Source organism: Phyllostomus discolor, chromosome 12 (genome assembly GCF_004126475.2).
Source record: "Phyllostomus discolor isolate MPI-MPIP mPhyDis1 chromosome 12, mPhyDis1.pri.v3, whole genome shotgun sequence".
NCBI lineage: Eukaryota > Metazoa > Chordata > Mammalia > Chiroptera > Phyllostomidae > Phyllostomus > Phyllostomus discolor.
In genome coordinates this window covers 56,530,432-56,556,459 of record NC_040914.2, presented here as the reverse complement: position 1 = coordinate 56,556,459, position 26,028 = coordinate 56,530,432, and the positions used below count along the sequence as shown (strand labels likewise).

Here is a 26,028-nt window from a genome sequence, read left to right as displayed (position 1 = left end):
GACAGGCGACGGATACATTTTAAGGGGTTCTGAGCAATATGCATCTATTTATATCCAAACATTTTCATACACCCACCTACAGGCCTTAAAAAGAGGAGAAGCATCGTGAAACCAGAACAGTAAAATCTGGTGAGCTGCATGCATAACATTCATACGATGGACATAAAAGAGAAATCTTCACCCTTTCTAGATCTCAGTGACTGGTTCCCTAACTGTCCTGAAACCGAGGGTCCGGCAAGCACAGAGCTCTAATTCCTCTGAGAAGTTACTTTTTCCCTCTCTAGGACTTGATTCATTCCTGAGACAGAAGAGCAGGTGGCATGCCAGCGATGGTAGACACCATCCAAAATCAGTCCCCATTTTAGAAATGAGAAAACCGAGACTTGGGAAGCACATTACATATGCAAAGGCCACAGAGCATCGTTCTGCATAATAATTCTACTGAACTCTCATGGGTCATGCACCTCAGTGAGTTCAGGGTCCTTTACAACTTCCGGGACCATTCACCGCAGGGCCGAGGCAGTCTTGTGGATCCAGTATTGTACGCTCAGACACTGGCATTTACATGAGACGCTTTTCTGAATGGAGTTTTGCTTCCTTAGGGGGTTATTTGGCAGATTCAGTAATGTTGCAGATGTGAACCAAGGCCAAGTCCAATATCCTATCATTGAACCTACTCAGAATCTTTATATTCTATTTTATAAACTGTGATTTTTTTTACATTTCCTCCTGTTCTTTTTATTATAAATAATAGCAGTTGTCTTTTGCTTAAGGTTAAGATTTATATCAAGAAGAATTTTTGATTGTTTACTCATGTGTATGTATGTATGTTGTGTGTGTATACATTTCACTTTAAAAAATTGCAACATCTGTGCATGATGAGGAATGGAAACCAGCATAGGCCATGGATACTGGATGACCCTGTAGTTGACTGACACCCAGAACTTGATATGACCTGTCTTCTTGCTTGCACGCTAATCTTAAAGAGCCTGGGAAACAAAAAATTAAAAATTATGCATCAGGAAAAGGGCGTGCTCTTATATCATATAACTTTGGGATTTCTCTCCAAGGGGTGAAAGAACAAAACTAGACGCTCTGTTGACAAGACCTTCCCTTCCTATTGTATTGGCGGAGTTTAGCACAGAGGAAGGCCTCAGTCCAGGCCTGGGGTAGCATTCAGACTTTCAGGGTTCCAGTCCTCATTGTTGATGCCCAAGCCCCACGGCTTCTGGCACAGGTGGCAAACACAAGGCCTGCAGGCCCTCCACCTTGTTTTATCCAGCCCAGCACCTTGTGTCTACACAGCAGCCGTGCCAAGCTCCTTGCCCCTAGATAAGGAGTAGTTACATTTACACAGTCCTAAACTTATGCCCGGCCCTTTGAAGACAACCTCGAGGCTGATGAGCCCCCGGTGAAAATGAGTTTGACACCCCTGGCTTAGGGTAACATGCTGAAGTCTCTGAACTTACATTTTCTAGACTGTCAAGGAGAAGAATAATTGTATCCACTTTTAGTGGTCTTGGGAGGGTTAAATGAAAAAAATGGCAATGAAGTATTCAGGGTGATTCTGGCATAGACGTTAAGTACGCTGAGGACGACGAAGAATACACATAAAAAGCTGAGACATGTTGGCCGGCCAGCCTAGTCCATGCTCTGCAGACGGAGGGAATTCGTGGCCGTGCCATTGGCAAATAAGACTTCTTCATTCATCTGGGCCAAAGAAAACCGGGTTTGCGGTGGCACTCTGAAGAGCACGTACGCACTTCTGCGAGGAATACCTAATTTCTCCGCAGGCAGACAGTGTGTTCTGTGAGTGCCTCCCATTTGCGCTGGGGTACTACTCAACTGATTCGCCTCGGAGAAAGTATGCAATAAAACGTGTGTAATCGATTGAGTATATATTACATGGGGTGGGGCAAATGTAGATTTATAGTTGTGCACATGGAAAATAATACAATAATGAATAAATCATACAAGGATAAAAATTGTGTGACATACAACTGCAAACCTACCTTTGCCCCACTCTGTATACCCACATATAATGTATCTCTTATGCATAAAAAGTATGTACATTTATATGTTTAACCTTTTCCATTAAGGTCATGAACATTAGGGAATACTCCTTAATAGGAAAACTGGCACAAGATGACTAGTTTTACATGGGGCACTGTCGTGACACTACCTGGGAGATTTAGGTAGCAGAATGGATTTGTGGAAATTATGCAGGCTTTCAACGAAACATAGGCCAAGCCAAATTCCAGGATTTGTTCTGTGTCCCTGGGAAAGTTATTTAACCTCTGTAATCCACCTCGTTTCAAAAACCGGGCTCGTAGAATTGAGCAGTTTTTGAAATGGATGAAAAAATAGGTAATACACGTCAAGTGCCAAGAGTCTGTGCAGAGCTCAAACAGCGTTGATGCCCAACCCTGTGCACTAAAAATAGCACCTAAGTGATGCAAAGCCACTTGTCTGTTCAGCAGATGAATTAACGAGTAGATCCATTTTGAAACATGCATGACATGAAAGCTCCCCGACTTGGGGGTCAGGAGTCCCGGGTGTCCGTTCTGGCCCTGAGCGGTCGTGGTTCCGAGCAACTGGCCACCTCACTGAGTAGAAAGCATGTGGCACGAGACCCGTGTGCCAAAGCCCAGCTACAAACAGTGTTTCCACGCTCCCTGTGTGACCCCCAGCAAGGTACGTGAAGGACGCAGACCTCAGTTCCTGTATCTCTAAAATAAACCACTGGCTTAAGTTACCTTTGAGTGCCTTCCCAGCTATGAAATAGATCCCGACTAACACCTAACTCTAAAAAGACTTCAAAAGGGATCTCCCCTGATTTTTCCCTGACTATGTGTGTTACAATGGCCAGGAGGTGGGCAGCTGGAAGGAAGTACGAGGGGAGGCGGGCCGTCTACTTTCAGTTGGCACGTGAATCCTAAGGCAGGCGGGTGTTTTGTGAGAGGTAACTTGGAAGAGCTTCCTTCCGGTAGTTGTGCACCTTTTTAAAACAATTGTTTTCTGTCCTCAAGGGAAACAAACGTATGTCCGGTCAATGGCAGTCAGCCACTGTCAGGAAATTCACGTGTGGCCCACTGTCCCTTTTACATTCGCACGGTCCATATGCATTTCAATTCGGAGCCCTTGTACCACCCGGCTGCCCTGTCTGCCTGCCTTGCAGACATACATGGCAACATGTCACAGGAGACAGTTGTCCTGGGTGAAAAGAACCGAGCAGATCTTAGAAAATTAACAGATATCCATAGAATAAAGGAAAAGCCCGGAGGATTCCAGTAAAATATCCCACTATGTATTGAGCCAATATAAACACCCGAATGCCAGTGGCTCAGTTTCCACATTCGACACTCAGAGAAATGGTCACTAAGTTTCCCATTGAAGAGTCTTCCTAGGTACCAGTGACACCGCACACGTGTTATTTTACACACGTGGAAACTCAGGTTTATGAAAGTAAAGGCATTGCACCTTGAGAACAGAGAGTAAAACCTACGTCCCGCTGTGTCTTTCCGCCTGATGAAACCTCCACTTCGGCAGCTTGCACAGCGCTTGCTGTTCTGGTGACCACGCCGTCTGCTCGAGGAGGAAAATCTCTCTGAACAAAAGAGAAAAAAAAACTGAATGAAGGGAGAAAAGGAAAACAAAGGAGTGGTGAAAAAAATAGGTATAACCCAAAGAAAAGTGATCTTGCCGCAGTAGATGAAAAGAAAAAAGGAAGGAAGGAAGATGGAGAGGAAGGGTCTAGAATGAGAGGCACGGAAAGGTGCTGCAGAAGATGCTGGAAGGAAGTCCTGGAGATGGGAGTTCTGCGTGACAGTGCGGAAGAGAAGGGAAGGAGCTGGGGGACGTGCTCGTGAGCATGTTAAAACCTAATGGCCTCCCTTAAGGAGCGGGCGTTAATGTCTCTTTTGATCAGCAAGTCAATGTTTCAACTGTGTTATCGCTGCCTTCCTTGTGGCTTCTCCTAATCATTCCTGAAATAGAAGTGTTTTTGCAGACATGCTGGGAGATGCTCTTCTGACTCGACTGATTATTTCATTCACCCCAAAGCTGTCTGTCTGTCTGTCTATAAGCCAAGGTGTTCGTGCAGATGCAAAGCAAAGAAAGCTGAGAACAACAGTGATGTCTTAGAGCAAATGAACTTACATAATGGCCTTTCCAGTCCATCCTCTCCTCAAACTCTATTTTGTTGGTTTATACAAAACTACATGTGACGTTCATTGGGTTTGCTTTTTCCCATGCATCAGTCAGTTATTCCAACTCCTACTAAGTGCCAGGCATAGATTAGTGCCGCAGGAAATAGAAGGAGCGATTCCACCAACGGCCCGAAGTATACAAATGTCATGGACTGAATGTCTCCTGAGGAAATTCATGTTGAAGCCCCAACTCCCAATGTGATAGTATTTGGAGGTGGAGCCTTTGGGAGGTAATTAGGTTTAGATGAGAGTGGTGCCCTTATAATGGGATTATTGCCTTTATACATAGCGGAAGAGATATGAGAACCTGTCTCTCCTCCCCCTCTCTCCCTCCCCCTCCCTCTTCCTTCTCCTCCCTCTTGCTTCTCCTCCTACTTTCCAGGACAGGCCATGTGAGCACTTAGGAAGATGGGGACCATCCACAAGCCAAGGAAAGAGCCCTTATCACAAAACTAACCTTCGAGCACCTTGATCTTGGACTTCCTAGCCTTTAGAACTATGAGAAATAAACACCTATTGTTCAAGCCACCCAGTCTGTGATATCTTCTTGTAGCAGCTCTAGCTGACTAGGACAATAAATAGTGCTAGGCACAAAGGTAGCTGTGAGCACCACAGCCAGGGAGCCGGACTGAGAACAGTAAGGATTTTCTAAGTGCTGCTGGCCTGCGCTACCTTAGGACAGGAGGAGCGGCTGCCCTTGAGTGGAGGGAACCAAGGAAGCTTTGTGGAGGAGATGAGCTGGCGGCATTCCTAAGAGTGAGGCTGGGGAAGCAGGCAACTGTAAGCCAAAGGAGGCATGCAAGCATATTTGGCCAAAAAAATTAATCTAATTGTCCAATTTGGATTGATTTTTCGTGGCTATCTTAAGTGCAACCCCGACATAAATCTTAAGAGTGAGTCCATGCTCAGGTGTGATCAGTTAGATGTGTCTGCCGTGGTCACAGGACAGGACAGGTATCCGCGTGAACTGCCATTGCCGGTGTCTGGAGTGCGGGGAGGGGAAGTCTCACAGTGGGGCATACAAGGTGGTCAGTAAAGGGAATCTGGGGCAGATGAAACAGCCTGTGGACATCAGGCTGAGGAAATTATACACTGTGAGAAAATGACACGCTCCTACATTTGGTACTCACTACATTCTACATAAAAGTCCAGGGGGGCAAACTGTGTTTGACTTAAGCTCATAGCTATTCCATCCACACACGTCGATGTGGTCCATCCTTGATCATTCCCCAAATGTTAACAGTCCTTTTGGACATTTTATTTTCCCTACTACATATCGCCTTGCCTACAGGGTCCCCATGTGGGTTAGTGGCATGTTCCTGATTCCCAGGTGTTTAGTAGGCACAAGAGAACCGACATCAGATATCTAGAAGATACGGCAGTGTGCTCTAAGTCACGGTGGAGAGACTATGGAGGGGCAGAGACTGCAAAGGCTTGTCACAGGAGCTGCCTGCCTGGGTTCCTAGCTGGAACTTGGAGGTCGGGCACATTTTGGGGTGTGCAAGCTACCAGGGAATGCGAGGGAGAAATGCTAGGCTAAAGAAATGAGCAATAATTTGGAGAAAGAAAAGACGATAAGGGCTGCTGCCTGCCTGCCTGCCTGGCAAGACCGAGTCCTGTGTTACAGTCGAATTGTATACACAGAACCCACTGACCCCTCTGACCACGTCCCGTGGTGCATTTGCTAAACTGCTGTAAGCACCTGCTGTTTGCTGGCCACTGGAACAGGCTCCGTTAGAACACAATAAAACTAATAATAATTCATAGAAATCAGAGGGCCTGTGCTGGAGCCTGGGGCTCCAAAAAAAGAAACTAACAATATGAGAGGCAGAAAGATAGCAAGTCCAAAACGCACAGTCAAATAAAGAGCACATTTCACAATGCTTCAGCTTGGTTCAGGCCCTCCAGTTTTCCTGCCCGGACTGTTGCAGGGTAATACGATGGCTGATGGTAGGATCTCTGAGTTGCACTAGCTGTGTGACCAATGGCAAGTTCCTTAACCTCTCTGTACCTCACGCTTCCGGGCAGTCAGTGAGTTAAGTGCACTTAGAACAGTGCTATTTTATGTTCACTGTTGTTTTGTTACTAGTGCAGGTTTTTTAAAAGCGATATTCCTGCTCCCAGCTGCAGGAGTGTATTTCACATGGCTATTATAGAGGTGATGGGTATGTCTCCACTTCCTGGATGTTTTTCAGCAGAGGCTCGATAGATTAATGTCCCGTTTTCTCAGCCTAACAGATAAGGCCCCCTGAGCTGGTCAATGTAACTTTCTGGGTGCACAACCCACCTTATATTCTCCCACGGAGCTACACTCCAGCCACACATAACTACCTGTTAGAGAAGTTAAGTGGCTCCCCAGGTTAGAGGGCTACGAGGATATTCCGGGAGGTGAAGTGACATCTCCAAGGATACTCTCTAACTCATAAGCCATCCCCATTTCTCTCAACCCATTCTGCTGCCGCTCTTGAGAGCTGTCATTGTAGCGAGATCGTTCACGTTGTCTGTCTCTGCCACTTGACTGAGCTTTTGAGGACATTCTGTCTCATTCATCTCTGAATTATCTGCACCTGGTACTAAGTGGGGTAACAACCTGGGAATTAATGCCTGCTTGATGAAAGCAAGTAGTCATGTAGATGTTTTTATATATGCACTTATTTCTACATTAATAAGACACTGACTTCTAGTGGGTTAATCAAACAGATGAAATATTGTTACTGCTAAGCGCTCACATAATGCCTTAGCTCTTAATGGGAAATGCTCGTGGTGAAATTTTTAAAGGGAGTGGCAAGCCAGACAAGGACGTCTGTTGATCAGGGAGACGCCAGCCCCCACACATAGAGGGTGGACTCTAGCCTCTCCATTTGCACTATCATTATGGAAAATTATGGATAATATGTCACTCAGAATTTCAGAAAACTAGGAAGAGTTCTACTGCTTTGTTTTGTGGTTTGATCTTCTATATCAACATTAAAATATCATAACTGTGCCCATGTGTACAGTGGACATAGTTCTGTCACGTATATTTCACATTATTAGCTTCACATTAGACTACGGTCTAATGACAAAGGTGAGGCAAAAGTTACTTCTGCCCAGTTACTCACAAAGAGCCTGAAGTTCTGGGAGTTCTAAATGAAGGGTGATAGCATTGGTAACCGTGACTGCAGAAGAAGAAAAATCATGAAATCTGTGTAGATATCAAAGTGGCATTGATAAAAGACCACTTTCATAAATTAGCATTCCCATCCTGACTGACTCCGTCAGCAGGAACAAATTCCCAGGGCGGGGAGAGAAGAGGACAGGGAGGGTCCTGCTCCAACTTATCAGGCAATGCCTGCCCGAACCTCAGTTTTCAAAGACAAACAGATCAAAACAACGTAGGAGCACCAGCTATTTCACGTTCTGAAGGTCCTGGACCCTAGGAAGCGATAGGGACCCGAATATGTCCCAGATGTTCTGCCTCCAAACTCGTGCATTTCCAAAATGCTTTCTTCCAGAGCTGTGGCCTTGAAAAGCGATGTGTCTGTGTGTGTTTTAAAATTGGGGATATCCATAGATATTCCCCAAGTCCCAAGGATCTGGCCGCACCAGGCAGCCCCAAGGATCAAAAGAATATCAGATAGAGTTCGGTTAGTTCCTTTTCTATTTTTTCTCATCGCCTTTTCTTATCCACTTTTCTTTGTAAAGCATTTCTCCCCCTTTTTCCGTTTCCCTCACTCAGTGGAGTGCTAGTCAGTAATTCAAACAAAAGGAAAACATAAATGGTGCTTCAGTATTGAGTCCTGGGGGAACACAGTGATTTATATTCCCTTTCTTCAGCAATATTTGCTATAAAGCTACTGAAGATAATATTTAGAGGAAGTGGATATTTTGCCACAATCTCACCTTTTAATCCTTAGAGCCCTTCCTTGATATCCATCAGCAGTTCATAAAGACTTTAACATTTTATGAGCAATATGTTCACTTCCCTTTACAGTGGCAAGGAAAAAAAATAAAAATAAACTCTCGTGGCCAAGGACTACAATGTCTCCCCACATGAAACTGGGTAATAAACCAAATAAAACGGGAATACAACAATGGAAGTAGGTTCTAGTTTTGTTTATTCCCCCTCACACCCCCCCCCCCCACATACTCTGCTGCAGATCTCTATGCTGGAAAGTCTCTTCTAAGCAAAAGAAGAAACTACAGTGGGATTGTCAGCAACCTTTGTCGAGGATGTTAATGGACGGCGATGGCCATTGTTTTGAAATATCCACGGGGCAGGCAGATGGAGATACGAGAGCGCCATACTGTGTGCACCTGAACTCTAAAAGCAGTTCTGCGGTGTCCAGTAGAAGAGATGGCACTGCTTCCATTCTTCAGAGCTCCCAGGCCTGACATTTATATCTTTAAGAGCTGCTTTTGTAGGAAATCAAAGTTAAGAAACCTGAAACATTTCATATTGAATAACAACTTTTCAGCTTAGGAAGAATTCGTCACGTGTGTCTATCTTCCAGTTTAAGGGGCCACTTGACTTGACAAATGTACTTGGAAAGGATGCTGATTTAATGTAGTTTTTTCCTCCTCTGGCTGTAACCATTTGAATAGTGCATGTGAGTGTTCCTTTTTGAAAGTCCGTATGCCATCTGTGTGATATAATTTTTTAATCAACTCACATCTTGAAGAATATAAACATTTGTTTTAAAGGGGAACTTATATCTATCCCTAAAAATAAGAAAATCATTTTCACTTGCCATAAATACAAGATAAACTTGGAAGTAAAATGAATGAATACCAATGTTTTTAACCTAACAAGGCACTTGGGCTATGCTCAAGGCTCTGAGCCCGAGGCGAGCATTCTGTTTAGAGATATCGGCACTGGAAGGCAGCTGGAATGTTCTCTCTTGACATAATCAGACGGTTGAAAGAGAATTGAAAAGCAAGTAACTCTCCCACCATGAGATCCAATGGTATTTATTTTCCGCATCTGTATTCCACCAGAAATCACCGCGGGGTGCATACCTGCAGCGTGACAAACGCTGGGGCCCCCTAACAGGTTTGCAAAGCCAAAGGTGGAATTGCTTTCAGTTTCAGTCTTTGGCTGAGCAATGGAGGTGATTTTACCTGCTTTTCCAAACCGTTGAGAGGGTTACGTGGAGTAGTGTTCCGTAAAAATGCCAGCGTATACTCATTGCTCAATTAACTCGGGTTTCCCTGAATCCTCAATACGGTTTGTGCTTTCATTCTGTTCATTCTATGAGCATCAAGGCTCCATTCATTTCAAGCCCACATATCCTTTCTTCACTCAGAAGCCTTTTTTAACTTGGGTAAGCCACTCCTCATTTTTCTAGAACACTCTGAGGCGTTTGGAGTCCTGAGGAAATCATATCCAATATTGTGACAACTTCCTTGAGTATATCTGTCTGTGCTATTAAAAGCTACACCGGCAAAAGAAACAGATAGACAGACGTGTTGGGTGCAGTGACAACAACACCAGGTGTTAGGCCGGTGCTGTCAGACCAGACCTTGGCTCAGCCAGCTCCGTACTTCAGCTCTGGCTAGGAAAGAGTTCAGAGCCAAGACTCAAACTATCAGAGAAAGTTTCTTCAGAAAGTCGCAGAGGTAGGAGAAGTGAGCCTTAGAAGAAATGGGCTCAGGAAATGAGTTACAGAGGCAAAAGAAGGACCCTTTGCAGCTTAGGAGGGAGGAAGGCGATGAACCTGGAGTGGGGAAGGAGAGGGGGAGCAGCGGAACGGTACAGGCGTGCTCCGGGGAGGGGGAGTGCGCTGGGTCCTCCATCTGAAGGGCTTTTAAGGGTGGAGATTGTAGGGGAGCTCCCAGGGGAGGATCCCAATAGCATATTCATCAGCTTTCCAGGTGTGTGTCCTTTCAGGGTCTTGGTCTCCACTGATTGGTCGGCACCAGGTCAGGGAGTTGTTAGTCAGTGCAGCTGGACCTGATGTTAGCTCTGGCCTTGCTTGTCTGGTTTTGCTGCTTTTCTGGACCTGGAGCTGAAATACAGCTGAGGCCTAGATGTATCGGATGAGGCTCAGAACCTCACTGCCCTCGAAGCTCAATGCTTAAGGGCTGTTCTCCAGCCCCCTTGGATGCTCCCCCCTCTGAGAGGGTTTAAGTCACCTGGCCAGCAACATGCCAGGGAAGGAAAGGTCAAAGGAGTGTCCGAACCACGTGACCATGGAGAGGAAATGTCAAAGGGTTTAAACCACAAGACCAGCGATATGCGAGGGGAGGAAAAGTCCCCCTAGGAGGGAGGTCCTTATTTTCCCAGTTTTGCCTGTTGCTAGGCAGCCAGGGCATTCCACCCTGGTGACCTTCTATGTCTGGCCCATTCTCCTTGCTCAGCTCATATCTTTCTAACTGCCTGCCACAGACGGATACATGAAAAAATATTAATAATATAATAAAATACAGGTTCACTACCTCTGGGTAGGGAAAAGGGGAAAGATTTTGAGAGCCATGAGATTCTGTTCATAAATGAGACTTTGAAATCGTATCACTTGGGTGTAAGATCTTGGGGCGGGGAGGAAGTTTCTTTCTTAAGGCAAAAACAGCTTTAAAGTCTCATTAGGCTCCTTTTAAAAGGCTTCTTGAATATCAGATATCTTTTCCAACCACTTCATTGATTTAAGTGCAAATTAATCAGAAATGCATGGTTTCCACTTCCCTGAGAATACCCATGGATTTTTACACCCAGATGCAAAACACCTTCCCTGTTTTCCATCACTTCAATATTTGAAGGAGTACTTTAGGCACTCAAGACTGACTCAGTGCCAAGTTTTGCCCTTGATTTTTACAAAACATGAGAAGCTGTGACTTTGGCATGAGATTTCTCTGGCTCTCTCAGTGAATGCTAAAGGAATGTGCATTCTTAGAACTCCTACCAGGAAAGAAGTACTGAATACGCAATGTGACCTTGGTAATCTTTCTAGACAGCAGTGAGGCAAAGTAGAAAAAGCTAATGTGTGCCCTGACCATTGTGACTCAGTTGGTTGGGCATCGTCCCACAAAGCAAAGGGTTGCCTGGGTTGCGGGTTCGGATTCCAACTGGGGCAGGTGCAAGAGGCAACCATTTGATGTTTCTCAACCTGATGTTTCTCTCCCTCTCTTTCTCCTTCCCTTTCCCTCTCTCTAAAAATAAATAAGTAAAAGCTCTTTTTTAAAAAAGCCAGTGTGTTCAAAGATCTCAGCCTGGTTTCCTGGCTTTGACCCTGACTAGCTGTTTCCGGTTTCCTCATCTGAAATACTGGGGCACGGGACACCATCCATTTATCTTGCAGCTTGCTGGGGGGTAGATATGAGACAGTAAATCAACAAAAATTCACAGAGCATCTTTTTTGTGCTATGGGGGATTCGAAAATAAATGAACAAAAACACTTCTCCTGGATCTTCAAGGAAACTCCTCGCTCTGGAGAAAGAAGGTCACTCCTTCCTGCAGAGCGAGGATGCTGGGAGTCTGTCTCCAAGCTCCATCTTTGGGGTGGGGTGCCCTGCGTGAGAGTCCGAAGCCACAGCGACAGTGCACTCTGCCTGGAGGGTCACTTACTTCCTGCCTGGGAAATTGCTTCGTAAACACTGAGGTGCCGACTTAGGAGGCACTAAAGAGCCGGCACATTCTCATTAATCCTTGGTGTCATTATGATTGTTTCCACAAGTATTATTACTCTATTATGCAAATCACCATTTGGGATCTGAGTTATTTCCTGATGTTCACTCTTAATTGTGTCAGTTGGAGGAATCTTTCATTTCTTTTCCGTTGTTCAGCCCTTTCAGTGCGTTCTCTCTACCGTTCTACTTCTGTCCTCGGAGAGTGAGTTTCCTGGTTGTGCTTCATTTTCCTTTTCCTTTGTTGCGCCATCCTCTTCTCTCCCTCTCTCCTTTCCAGCAAAATCTGTTCTGCCGGTTGAGTTCCCCACACCAATCTGCTGGGCCATCTGATTTTTCTGACTCCAGATCTAGGCCTGTTGCTGGCTAACTATTGACAACAACACCACAGTTATCATTGCAGTCATGTGTATCTGCTCATTGCCTTAGATAATGCAATTCTTCGGCGTCCACAATATACCAGGCCTTGGCCTCAGTTTGGGATGATGTGGATAGGGATGATGCTGTCTCTGCTTTCAAGGAGCTCAGAAGTGATCTAGTTAGGGCGATAGACAGATAAACGTAAGATGATAGGGCAGTGTGTTCAGTCTCAGGCTACAGAGGTATGCCAGGAGTAACAGAGGTATGTAAATGGGGACACGAGTGAAGACTTCAGAGTGAGAGTCATATCTGGGATCCATCTGGAAAAAACACAATGGCCACTATCCATTGAGAAGTGTCCTGAGAGAGGAAGAAAGCCATTTCTGTATGCTCAGGGTTTGTTCAACAAACTGATCCCAAGGGCATCCTCGGAGTAGGAGTGAAAACCAGTGGCACTTCCAAGGAGCATCTCAGGGGTCTCGGGCTCCTCTAAAATTACCAGTAGCACAGTACATACACACACACACACACACACACACACATGCACACACACATATACTGTGTATACACATATACAAACTGTGTTCTTTCTATGGAAATTCAGGTTCTAGGAATATCTCCAGAGAAGTCATATCTTCTTACAGCCTCTACCCAGGCATTTCTGGGTCCAGACTTCTTTCCCTGAGACCTTCCCTTGTGTAGTCTGGTCACTCTCCAAGGTCCATGACTTCTAGACAATTGGATGAATGAGAATCTTCCAACAGAGTTCATTGACAGGAAAGTGAATGTGGCAGGTAGCTCCGTCTTTGAAGCCCTCAGCCGGCCAAGGGCTCACCTACCAAATGTTCTGAACATGAGTATGAAGCCTAATGGCTCATGCTTTTCCCTGCCTGACTTCTAGCACCTTCCTGACTTAAAACTGATACCCCAGCCTGCTTCCCCGGAGAAGAAGGAGAGCTCCCCTTCTGGAGGAATTCTGGCCCTCACCGTTTTCCCTCTCATTTATGCCTTGGGATCTGATGATTTCTCCTTTACACCATTAAATGCAAAATATTAACTCATATATTGTTATCAGGTCATGACACTGAAGCCGGCTTCCTTTTAACATTAGCTGCTTGAAGCCTCTTATTAATGAAGAGGTGAGGGGGAGCAGACAAAAGAAGAAAAAGCACAATTTTCAGCTCAGGAAGGAATGCAGTTGTGTGTGCAAGTACCAGCTGTTGAGAAAGGGATGCTTTGAAGGCGAAAGGCTGGCTGGTCTGGAGCTCGGGCTGTGGCGGAGAACAGTGGGCGATACCATTCCAAGGGCTGACTGAGGTCTGACTCAACGCCCCGTGTGGTGACGGGACAGGACTGTACAAATAAGAGGAGCAGCCTTCCTACAGGGATTTCTCCAAAGATCTGTGTTCTGGCCATCTGCTCTTTTTAGGTGGGTATTGACGGACTCACCTGAGAAGAAAATAACACATGCTGAAAACTAGACATTGTTTCTTTCACTGCATCTTTTAATTAAAGAAGCCCTATGAGTTCAACAGTCCAGCAAAGCCTGCAATACCTTATCCACAGAGAATGGATGAGACTCGGGGTGGTGATCAAACTGGTGAACCAGCTAGCTGGTCTGATGTACAGAACAAGGCAAGTGTTCAGCCAGGATCTGAAACCGCATATATGTGACTCCAAACGCTTTGCTTTTTCTTGCAGGCCTCATGCGTCCTACCCTCAAATAAGGAAGTGAACATTTTCAAAAGGCCGAGAAAGATCTAGTTTGGCTAATGCCTACAGGGCAAATAGATTATGCTATGAAATGATAGCAGAGAGATGAAAAGAGGCCTAATTGGGATTCGGAGAAGTAAACTACATTTCCCTTCATAGTTTCTTCATCTGAAACATTAGGAAGGTATTGTGGAGAATAAATGAGGTAACATATGCCAGTCAATCCCCGCGGAGCCTAGAAGGATGTTAAACATCCCATAATAGGACTACCTGTAACGGCTAGAGCCACTTACCGTCGTCACGTTTTATTCCAGGAAAGTGATCACATGTCTTAGGTAACTTCAGGAAAGAATACGACCTGGTGACAAATTAAGGTGTTCCCTGCTCGGGCACAGTGAGATAATTTGAGGGAAGAAAGCCAGGATGACATTAGGCAAGAAAGAAGAGGAGCACAGTTCAACAGGCTCCATCATTTCCGCAAGCCACGCGCATTTGCGTTTTGCTGCTTTGGGAGAATGCAGGAGTCCGTCGTATCTCCCCGCGAAAGGAGTGGTTTCTCCTTGCGGTTCCTATGGGAAGATAACAGAAAACGTGTGGGACACATCACAACAGATGAGGGCACAATTATTTTTTTCTGATGTTGCTGTCTTCCTCCAATTTCCTAATAATCCTCACTCCAAAACATGCAGCACGCAAGATGGCTTAGAAGGAGACTCTGGAGCTACATGAGTGAGTGAGGCTCCGGAGTACGGAAATGATTCAGCCAAGACGAGACATATTAGACTGAGCAGCTACTAAGGGAAGGGAGTAAATGTAATCTCATGGGCTGATGAAAGAAGACCTTTTCTAGACTGCATTAACGTGGATCTGGGTACCTGAATGATGTGTTTTCTTCGCTCCCCCACCCGACCCCTTCTCTTACCTCCTGTTCTCCTGGCTTCATATTTTGAAGACTCCTCAGCTTGTTAGCTGAATGTGTTTTTCCTGGGCTGTATTTGCTGGGACAAGTGACAACCTGACTTCAAATGACCTAGGATCTGGTCCTGTTTTCTTTTTCTTTTTTTTTTTTTCCAAGAGTTAGTCATGTTACCTTAGGCTCAGAAGTCAAACGCCTTACCCAATTCTCTTTCTATAAAATGAAGAGGTTGAACTAGATGATCTCTAAGGACCCTTTTGGCTTTAAAAGCTTGTAACTCTATAACACCAAGGAAATAATACATCTTCTCTCCTCACACAATTATTGTGAGGATCAAATAAGAGAGCGGATGTACTTGGGAATATATGAAGGGCTCTACCGATCTACGCAGTAAGAGCAGAAGTCCGCCTTCACCTTGAACTCCAGCGCTGAGGAGTTAGACAAGACCTTGGAGTCCATTTGGCTTTATATTCTCACATGGTCCCCAGAATGGTGTTTGTTATGCTGAATCAGAATCGCCCTGTTTGTTTTTAAAAAATGCACATGCTCCTTGGAGAGTCTGATTTAGTTGGCTAGCCATGGAATCGGGTTCATGGTTATGAAACCACGTGCAATGAAGGAATTCTGATTCCGTTTGAGAACCCACAGTGTTTAAGTTCATTTTGAACTGCAATGCATGAGCCTCTTCGATAATGAGATAATGTTATTTTAAAAGTAGGTTATGATAGTTAGGAGAATTTTCATTTCGAGAGGTAGTACTAGATTCTATGCAAGGTTGGAAATGCTGAGTTTAAATTGCACTCTTTAACTTAGTAACTGTGTACCCTTGAGTAAGTCACTTAACTTCTCGGAGCATCCATTTTCTCATACTTTAAAGAATGCCAACAGGAGCTGATCCATTGATAGCAGCTCAATAATTAGACAAGATGGGGTGCATTCATGGTGTATGGCCGTAGACTTTAACACCTCACTAATTAGAGACACTCTATGCAAAGAAACGAATGGAGTGTATTATGTTAACTTGCCTCTCTATTTATTTACCCATTAAACCTTCATAGCAATAACGGTTTTGGCAAAACAATGCTGCGTAGTAATCATATTATTAGTAAATAAATCTCTCCGTTGCATAACAGGTGTTCAGATATCCCCCCACCTGAAAAGATGCCAGTGCACAAGTGTGTTTACAGGTATCCCCTTCCCTCTCAGAGGCTGAGTGTTTAGTGGGTGGCATTTGGGTGAGTAAAAGTACCTTCTGTTATTGTTAGCTTGTTTTAAAACGTACGGAGATATGCCCAAATACATGTCTTGTAAGAATTTCGCCTTGACTATTTAGCTGTATTTATTTACACACAAACATTTTCCATCCAAACAGTACCTCTCACTTCCCACCATCCTAAGTCTCCAGAGCAGCTCCCCTATTTGCAACACAGTTGTTTTAATGACCTGTTTATGAAAATACAGATCCTGGCCATAGTTCTCCTAGTAACTCCCAAAGAATGTTTGAAACCCTGTGAGTAGATACAAGATGAAAGGCAAATCCAGCTGTCTATCAAATTGTATCTGAAGAACTGGAATCTTTTTAGAAACCTCCATTAGGCCTCATACCACCCCCCTGAGGCAAGAAAGAAGTATTAGGCCGTTTTATTTTTTGGAGACACAAGCTGAAAACCCAGGGAGAGGTTAATCAGTTTGCATCACGTGGCTCCTAGCTGGGCTGCGTTGAGTGAGGAACAAAACGGAATTTCTTCCCAGGGAGCAACTTACCTTCTTTTGATTTGCCTGATTACTGGAGTGTGTGAAACTTCTGGAAAATGATGATGAATGTGCAGAAGAAACCCCTGAGAAAGGATTAGCGCGCTCGTTTCCCAGTTTAGCCAACGAGCGATTTGTTTTTCATGCAAAAGCAACAGCACCTTTTTTGTTTTGCCAAACACTTCTGTGGAAATGACCCCTTTGAGGAAGGAGAGAAGGAAACGTCAGGCGATTCAGGAATTAAGACAGCGATTGGCAGGGTATTTCTTTTTCTCTCCACCTCCTCGCACCGAGCAACCTGCTCCTGTATTGCACGCTAGAGGGCACTTGAGGTAGCAGAGAAAAACGCCTGCACAGCGACTTCAACGGGACCCGTGGCCGATGCAGGCTGCGTAGGCATCCCAAAAGCTGTGCGGGGTTTCACGGGGCAGGGGAGCTTTAATCACTGAGCAAACAAAAAAACTCCTTAGGCGGCATTATGCCACTTGGACTAATAAAGACATTCTGCTCACGTTCTCAGGAATGCAATGTCCTTTCCACTTCTTGGAGCATTTGTCCAATGCCTATCTAGCAGCCTTCCCTGGAATTGCCGACTTGGTAGCAACCGATCAGCACTGTAAACTCTCTTTTAGGCATAAGAAGAGATACCGGTGGGGCTTTGCCACCCGTGGGTCTGTGTGCGTCTCTACATGCATAATGATACGTGAGTGAATGTGTGCAAATTCCAAATGCTGGCGATCTCCTTGATCAGACTTAAGATCAGTGAGAGTGAATTATTAGGTTTTGATGTTGAATACAGTCGGATACGTGAAACTTGTAGTATTTCCCAAGGGGGAAGGAAGAGAGGCTCTCCTTGCTCTTTCTCTTTGATTTTTTTTTAAAGCACAATGTGAACTCTTTTTATTTTAATTTTTTTGTCTTCATAGCTCCCACTTTAAAACAAGAGGGGTCTGAAGTTTTCATCCAACTGCCCTTCTCTATCTGGAAGAAGGGAGTGAACACGCTAGGTGAGTAGTCCACAAAACCTGGGCTGGCTTATTTGATGGCTTTGTACCAGGCCCTTCCGAGACTCGGCTGCCCCCCTCCCTCCCCCAGTTTCCCTTTAGAAGCTGAGTCGGGGCTTATCTCTTCTCTAGCACCTGGGAAGATGGGAGATAATGCCATTTTTAAAAACCTTCTCCAAAAGGCTCTCAGCACAGATGCGGTTTTCACAAAAGTGTTTACACCTCCATTTACTGGAAATATAATGGCCAGCTCCAGATTAGTAATTATAGTCAATATTGAGAGATCCAGGCCTAATTTCAGGGACAGCTAAAACCAGCGGCCACAAAATGTAGAGCATCGCACACTCTGGATGGCAAGCTTACTGGTGTTTTCAGCCTAAGAAGCCATAACCACTTCCAAAGAAGTCAATTTCGTCTTTCAAAGGCTATACCAAACTTGGCGAAGTAGCCACGTGATGAATTTAGTGTGCATATGCTTTCCTTTATTTTATTTTTCTTAAAAGACAGTGTTTTGTTTCAGAATATTCTTTATCTTCTCGTAAATGTAGAGGTAGATAACACCAGGAAAAAAAAAAACAAACAAAATGATACATAAGGCAGTGGTTTCTTAAAGTTTAGCAAGCCCCAGAGTCCCCTGGAGCATTTGTTTCAAACCCAGGTTTCTCAGCTGCCCCCAGATGCAAGGCACGAGAATGTAACTTCTAGCAAATCCCCTGAGAATAGGGAGGCAGGACCTGGTCCAAGCAAGGGAACCACCGCGGTTGCTCACACTCACGTAACTGGAGCAGCATCATATCTGCTTATGATTTTAAGGAGAAAAAAAAAGTGATTTAAAACAAGCTCTAAAACTTAAAAAAAGGAACCTTCCTAAATTTATTCAAACATCGACAAACTTCTTTAGGCTGCTTTGTGCATTTTCTTTCATCCTTACACAACTGCAGTTGAAAATAGAAGTTTAAACTTCCTTTTGTCTAGTGCCACAGTTGTAATATATTACTTAGTCTCCCGCCACACCCACAAAAAAAGAAAAATGACATGGTTGCTTTCAGATTTCTTTATTAGGATTCCTTCCCATAAAATGTAAAAAAAGGACTAAATTTCCTTAAAATATTACATATTAATGGGTATAACATGTATGTTCTGGCCATCTTCATATTTTACATTCTTAAAGTTTTTATTTTAACTCTTATTTTCAAATACCATTGGCAGGTGTCACGTTATGAAATCCCTTTGTTCACGGAATCCAGACTCCTCAGCTTTTTACGTGTAGGAGCTATTCCATGAATGAATGAATGAATGAATGAATAAGTGAATAAGTGAGTGAGTTACTTACATTTGAAAGTTGCTTACATTTGAAAGCAACTAATAAATCTGAAAGTGCTCAGTAATCATACTGTGGTAAACACATTTTATTTTTGCTTTGGGCTTTTTTAAGATTATTTTAGTCTCTAAGCATGCACTGAAGAATGAAAAGGAGAAAAAAAATGAAGTCCAACACAGCAAATCATCTTTCTGTTCTATTCTGCCATTCCCTGCTCCACCTACAGAAGTGGGAGTGTCCCCAGCTCTCCTACGCGTCCCAGGCCTCTGCTTCCTGTAAGCCTCCTGATTCCCCACTCTCCACCTAACCGTCACTTCCTGGACTGTCTCCTGCAGTCAAAATGATAGCAAAAGTCCCGCCCATAGTGAAAAAGTAATGTTTTTGACTACTGGAGTGCCTCTCCATCGCATCCAATTGCTGTAGACTCCTCGGCAAAATGGTCTGCCTTGTCATGAAACCCAGGCTGGGGAACCTTTGCCTCATCCCACTCTGTGCATCAGTCAGCGAAGGGTGTTCTGCCTGCAGTCCTCTCTACCCCATCCCAAATTCTGTATCAGGTTGTACTCCTAACCATTCAGATAACCCCTTACTCCCCCGCCCTTGGGGGGATGCATTTGTGGAGAATCCCCCCTAAATGCTCCACAACACATGCAATTCCAGTGTCCATTCCAAAAAGCCCATGCAACACACCCCGCTTCCTGCTGGAAGTCTGTAGCCCTGGAAAGGATGCTGAAAAGAAAACACTTTCTTAAGGAGTTAGGCTCTCACCATTGTGACATTACACTGCATCTTATTAGGCGTGGGTGGAATTGTTAAAGAGGCAAATAAATGCCTTGTCTTTCAGCATCCCTGATTATTTTAGAAATATCCGTATAGGGCTTTATAACATTATCTTAATCCTCTTTCACACTGCTTAATCATCCAGACCTCTCCTAAGAATCAGGAGGCAATGAGAAGGAAATTCCTACTGCAGTGCTGCGAGCAGAGACCAACAGGGTGGAGGGGACCACCGTGAATTCTAATTGGCCCAAACTCAATGACCATGGAGTACCTGAGGACAAGGTGAGCCAAAACATACTCATCCTAACCCCAGGTACCGAAAGCCATTGGATTCTGACTCTTTGTCAAAACAGTTCCCCCCCCCACTTAAGAAAATGAGATTTGAGGATATTGTCTGTCTCTACCATTCGGGCTTCCTTTGGGGGTGAGTTTGTTATTCGTGACAATACCCAGCCTTCAGCAACACACAAGCTTTTCTTTAGCTCTCACTGATGGAAGAAGGTGCCCCAAGGAAAGGTGCAGACCATTTGTTTCAAGTGCAAATGAGAGGCTGGGGTGGGGGGCACGAGCATCTGCAATCGTACCAACAACAGAAATAAAGGAAAAAAAAAAACAGGGCAAGTGAACGCCTGGAAATGAAGCCCAGCCCATGATGGGATTTATTTCTTTGTCCACTTGGGACCGCCTGCTCTTGCAGCAGTTATATTGTGATTGAGGTTTGACGGCTGTTCTTTTTTTCAAGACTGAATTAGCTGATTCCTGAATACCGGGGTAAGCACACAGAGTCTGTGGAAAAGGACAAACAGTTATTTAGTGACTGCCTGGGGAGAAAAAAAAATCCCTCCCGGTTCTCCTCAGCTCTCCCTTTCTGAGATCACTCACTAAGTTTCTTGCCCACGACAGCTAGAACGTGAAGCAGACAGGTATGAGACCGAGAGTCAGTAGTTTTTTCAGCATTTCACAGTGGGATGTTAGGTGCAGCACACACACACACACACACACACACACACAATGCCAAATCTGCGTATACATTATAAGCATGTTGTGTCTGTTTTCCCTTTCTGCTCACTGTCTCATTACTGTGAGTCAGACAGGAGGAGCTCCGCGGACCTTGTGTCTGGTCCTCTGCACCCTTTTCTCCATCTGTGCGGGCTCTGTCCCCAGATGGTGAAACCCTTCCTCGGAAAGCACTTCTCAGACACAGGGAATGGACTCAATTGGGCTTTTCTATAGAGGGAGTTAAACAAAAAAAAAGTAAGGATTACTTTATCTTTTTTTTTAAACTAATTTTATTAAACGATGATCCCAGAGGATGATAACATTTCCACATATTAGCCTCAGTGATAAGAAGAAAATGGACCTCCTAGTTGATGATCCCTTCTTCTTACACTGGCTCTCCCCGAGGTTGGCCGTTTCTCAAGATCCGAGTGGAGTCCATCAGAGGACTTGAAGGAGCCACAGACAGGGCATCTCTTGGTGGCGGCTGAGGAGCCGCATGCCTGATGCCTACGCAGAAATCTGGAGGCAGGGCACACTGAGGAGACCTTTAGCGACGCCTCCCTTCATTCCCAAGCAAGTTCTCCCCTTTTCCCACCTTACTGCGCACCCCTCTGCTCTCCCTCGTCTCATCGCCCCGGAGGAGTAGAAGCCTGGGGATATCTGGAATGCGCTCCACCCTCAAGACCGCGACACTCGGCCTCTAAACCCTCATCGTCGGAGCAGAAGACAGCGGTCTTACCAACACCCCACTCTGTTCGCAAGACGCTCTTGGAATAACAAGGAGATAAGCTACCCGCGAGACCCCACAGCCCTGTGCGCCCTCTACCCACCCACCCCCCACCACGGAGAACAGCTGCGGGTCACTGAGACGCTTTTTAAGCTAACGCCAGCCCCAAAGCTCAGGTAAGCCTCGAGAGAGAAAGCCCTGGGGTACCTCCTCCGCATCCTTTTAGCATCTGCCAGCCCTCTTAGCTGGGAGCTTGGCCCTCCGCGGGCTGCGCGCACTGCACGGAAGGGCGCATCTCCACCCGCCGCCTCCTCTGGCGGCGGAGACGCGCGGGGCGTGCTTGGTCGCGAGCAGGGAAAAGTTGTGCGCCCACTTGGTAAGGGGGAGAGCCGAGGAGCCACGAACGAAGGGGGAAGGCTGGGAGGGGGCGGGGAGGGGGACTGCTTACACGAATTTCCAAGTGGTAGACCTGCCTCTGCGCTCTGCCCAATGAGATCCGTCAGGGGAGGCACCCGGTTCACTTTTCCACATCACTTCACAGTTACGTTTGGCAGGCAGGCGGGCTCGCACGCCGGAGCGCTCAGCCCAGATTTGGAGGATTTATTTGGAATCTCCCTGCCTCCTCGAAGCTCGTCCTCTGTCGCCGGTTTGCGCACAGACGGTAGCGTCCACCCAGCCGCTCCACTTGGGGCTGCGGACACCCCGAGCCCAGCGCGCCGGCTCCGCGTCTCCGCGCCCAGCTCCGCAGCTCCCGTAGGCATGAACGGAATCCGGAGGCACCTGCCCAGCGCGCGGGAACCATTCGGTGCTCGCCGCCCTCGGGAGCCAACCCCGAGTCCCTCCAGCCATTTGTGAACCAAGAGGCTTGGAATTCGCCAGCGCGGAGGCAGCCCCACAAGAGTAAGTGAGCCCCCATTCCCCCGTTTTTCTCCGTGCCCCAAGGACCCAGAAGGGACCGTTTCTTTCAGGAATTCCCATGCCCCTTCGGGCACCTTGCGCGCCTCCTTCTGCTCAGATGGTGGATGCGGGTTCCCAGTCCAGGCGGCGGGCTGTGCTGGATCTTCTTTCCTGACATCCACGACCGATTGGGCGCCTCAAGTCTTGCCTGACGATGTTTGCAAACCTCTGTAACAGTCGATCCTGGGGATGAGCAGAGCAGGCTGTGTGCCTCCAGTTTTCCTGCGGGTCTCCCTCCTTTCGGTCGCCGGGCGATTCCGCCGCCCCCCGACCCAGGCAGGCGCAGCTGCAGCCGCGCGCCTTCACTGCGGGGGCTGCGTGGTGGAAGGGAAGCACCTGCCACTGGTGGGGAGGCCGGCGAGGGCCGGCGAGGAAAGGAGGGAAGGGAAATGGGGCGCCCGCTCTCTGGTTTGCTGCATCTCTCCACCCTTCACCCGAGGAGAGGGAGGGCTACCCCCGCGGCGGGGCTGCGGATCGCGACTCAGCAGCCAGAACCCCAGCGCCAGGCTTTCCCACAAGTGGCTGCTCCAGCCTGGGAGGCGCGGTTCCGGCTGCAAACTTGCGGGATCCTGCGCCGCGCCGCGGCTCTGCCAGCTCCTAGACGCTGCCCCGCACCCAGGCAGGACCCCCAGGCAAGGTCCTTTCTCAGGCGGCGAGCCTGAGCTTACAGAGGCCCCCAAAGCCGGGGACTCCTCGGCTCAACCCCCCACCCTTCTCCCGGCGCCTGCAGAGCTCGAGATGCGCTTTCTGTCATCTCGCCTCTCCTATCCCTCAGCCTTTGGCGGAGGTTGGGGTGGCCGCGCCCCTGGCAGGACCCGAGAAAGCGAGGGCTCTCGCCTGGGTTCTGCCAGCGCGTAACAGGTTCCTAAGGGACCTCCTCCCGTTCTCCTACGCTCCAGCCGAGGCTGGGAGACAGTGAAAACCCGCCGCCTCTGACGGTGATGCCAACAGGTATCCTCATCCCCTCCCCCCCCCCGCCGCCTTTTCCCTCCCCAAGAGCAAAGCCTTTCCCTCCCCAATCTGGCCACGACCCCAAAGTTTCCTTGTGGTCGACCCTTCCCCGCAAACGCAGCGCCGGCGGCAGGTCGAAGACCAGCCCTTTGCTTCCGCGAGCGGAGATGGCAGCTGTTTGCTTGGGTGGCTAAATGTAAGAAATCAAACAACATTAATTGTTTATTGTTGCCAGCGCACAACATTAGTCTGCAGTGGGAAGTCGGGCTGGCAGCTGCTCACTTTTCGCTCCAATGAAAGGCTGGAGCTTGTCATCGGGCGAGAGGGAGGGAGACGAGGACCTTTCAACTTTGCCACCCTTTCCTGAAGATTCCACAAGAGTTTCCTCTGTAAGAGGCAGGAGCCGGCAGTCCCTTAGCCCGCTTGAGCCGCTCAGGAGATCAGCCGGCTGCTTTCTCCAGCCGGCTTCTCGGTCCTGGCGAGCGGACGATGGGGAGAAGGGGACGCAGGAGAAGGTAGGCGAGAGCGCTGCCCTCTCTGACTTCCGTAAGGTCGCGGAGCCCAGAGAGGGGGGGGGGGGGCTGGGTTGGGTTGGGGCCCTTTGGAAGCGCCCGTCCTCTCGACAACACTCCTGACAGCCATCTCAGTGGTTACCAGCCCTCCTTGGGCTGTCGCCTCCGGCTCCATGAGAGGCGCTTTGCAACTGGAAAAGTCTATGTGGGAAAGAGATATTTATGTAAGATCAGCGAGTGGGATTTTCCATCCATTCAACCTCTCGGCGGTACCCTCACTGCATGCAAAATGAGCCCTATCGTTCACGCTGAACGCCACTGAGATTGCTGCCAGGCTACTACTGCCTTCGCCCGGTCCACTTTTGCAGGGGTTTTAGCTGGAGTGTGTGAGTGTGTGCATGTGTGCCTGTGTGTGTGCGTGTGTGTGTGTGTGTGTGTGTGTGTGTGAGAGAGAGAGAGAGAGATTTCTCTAATGGGAGACCTGATACCATTGAAGAATGTTCTCTGAGGGTTACATTTTTTTTTTCCACTCGAAGAGAGTTCTCCATAATCATGATGTCCAGACATGTTTTTCCACTTTCTGGAGCTCTGTGGTTGCAAGGGATTGTAGGGCTATCCCTCTTATTCAATAAGAACGCTAACAGTAATATTCCATCATTCTGCCCGAGCCCACTAGAAGTGCGTGGTCACATTAGCCATCCTTGCGGGAGCAGTTGTGGGATTTTCAATCACGCTTGATGTATCGTTTCCTGGGCTCTGAAGAGGGCTTGGAGTTGAGAGGGTCTGTGGGGAAAACAGAGGGAAGTGCCTCCCTGGCGACTCCGAGGGTCCGTCTCTGCGGTCCGGGTTGTTCAGTGGCTGTTGGGTGCCCCCACGCCGCCCGCACGAGTGTCCAGGTGTCCCATGACCATCACAGATAGGCCAGATGTTTTGGAGACACAAACTCATGTTTTCTGAAATGTGTGCAGAAATGTGGTCATCCAGACTTCTGAGTCTTTCTCCCTTGCTGCCTGGATCTTGTATTCCCAATTATTACTATTAAAGATCAGTTCTTCCTCTAAACAGCCTGCAATCTCCTAAAACTCTCGAGACTCCAGACAGGTGCGTCTCTCCACCCAAGACTCTAGCCTTCCTGGGCTACCTTTTTTGGTGTCTGGGATGCCTTTCGTGAGTTCTGCATGGTGTTATGAATTGAGATGTAGCCCTCACTGGGAGGACCCCGCTGTGCACATATCAACTGCAAAGGGAAGTCTTTAACCTGAAAAATAACTTCTCTGGGGTATTATGCAGAACTCTGGCCAAGGCAGCAGCCCTCCAAAGCAACCCCTTAAATAGCATTCTTTAAATAGCCAATGGTAGTATGCTGGCTCCAAAAACAAAAACAAACAAACAAACTAAACCCATTAGACAGATCCATCAGGATTGCTATGAACCCCTTGAGAAAGCATTTTGAAAGACTGTTATATGAATATACTCATGGCACAACATTTCCTTGTCAACTAGTTAAGAGCGGATACTCCTGGTGCCCAGGGAGTATCCGATTGTTGGGGCAACACCAGGAAACTCCAAAGAATGAGGGAGTCATGATTCCATTCGAGACATCATACCTCTGGGCTTTGCTTCCTAGGTTCCTTCCACTGTTTATTGGTGAGGAAAAAGAACACGCACATAGAGGAAAGTTAGACTCCACATCTGACCAGCTGTTTGGAAAAACTTACTAATGCCTTAAAAAAAAACAATAATCTTTATTTTTCTACTCAAGGTGGCACACTTTATGCTTTATCGACAGTCCAGGTTGAGCAAATTTTCCATGCAAAACCAGAAGCTTTCCATGGATACAGTGACCCTCCATTTATACATCAGCAAAGTTTTGTGTCTGACAAATCCAGGGCCAGATAGCATCAGAGCAGCCTTTTAATTGTCGAGGCAATATAAGGTCCCAAGGCTTTCTTGTGAAAATACTGCATTCAATGGTGCTGCTGGTTTCAGTCATTTTCTATTTCTTGCAATATTCAGAGAAGCAGGAAAAAGGTAGATTTCAGCACTGTTGGCATTCACAGCTCAAATGGACTAACTTTGCTTTTCAGTTCAGGAAGAGGCTCCTAACTTCAATGTATTGTACCACTCCTCCGGAGCGTGGAATGAAACCACGGCTGATTCCAGTGCGTGCACACACACACAAACACAACTTTCAGAATGCCTGAAAACATGCCCAGATAACTAACTCCT

At 46.8% G+C, this 26,028-nt stretch overlaps 1 protein-coding gene across 1 annotated transcript in view; it reads left to right on the top strand.

The window, feature by feature from the left end:
• The first annotated feature begins 21,828 nt into the window (after positions 1-21,828).
• The window catches only part of CDH8 (cadherin 8), a 337,946-nt gene continuing 333,746 nt past the window's right edge, over positions 21,829-26,028 (top strand). The window contains exon 1 of the mRNA XM_028501803.2: positions 21,829-22,279. The gene's annotated coding sequence lies outside the window, so the exon portion shown is untranslated. The remainder of the gene's footprint in view (positions 22,280-26,028) is intronic.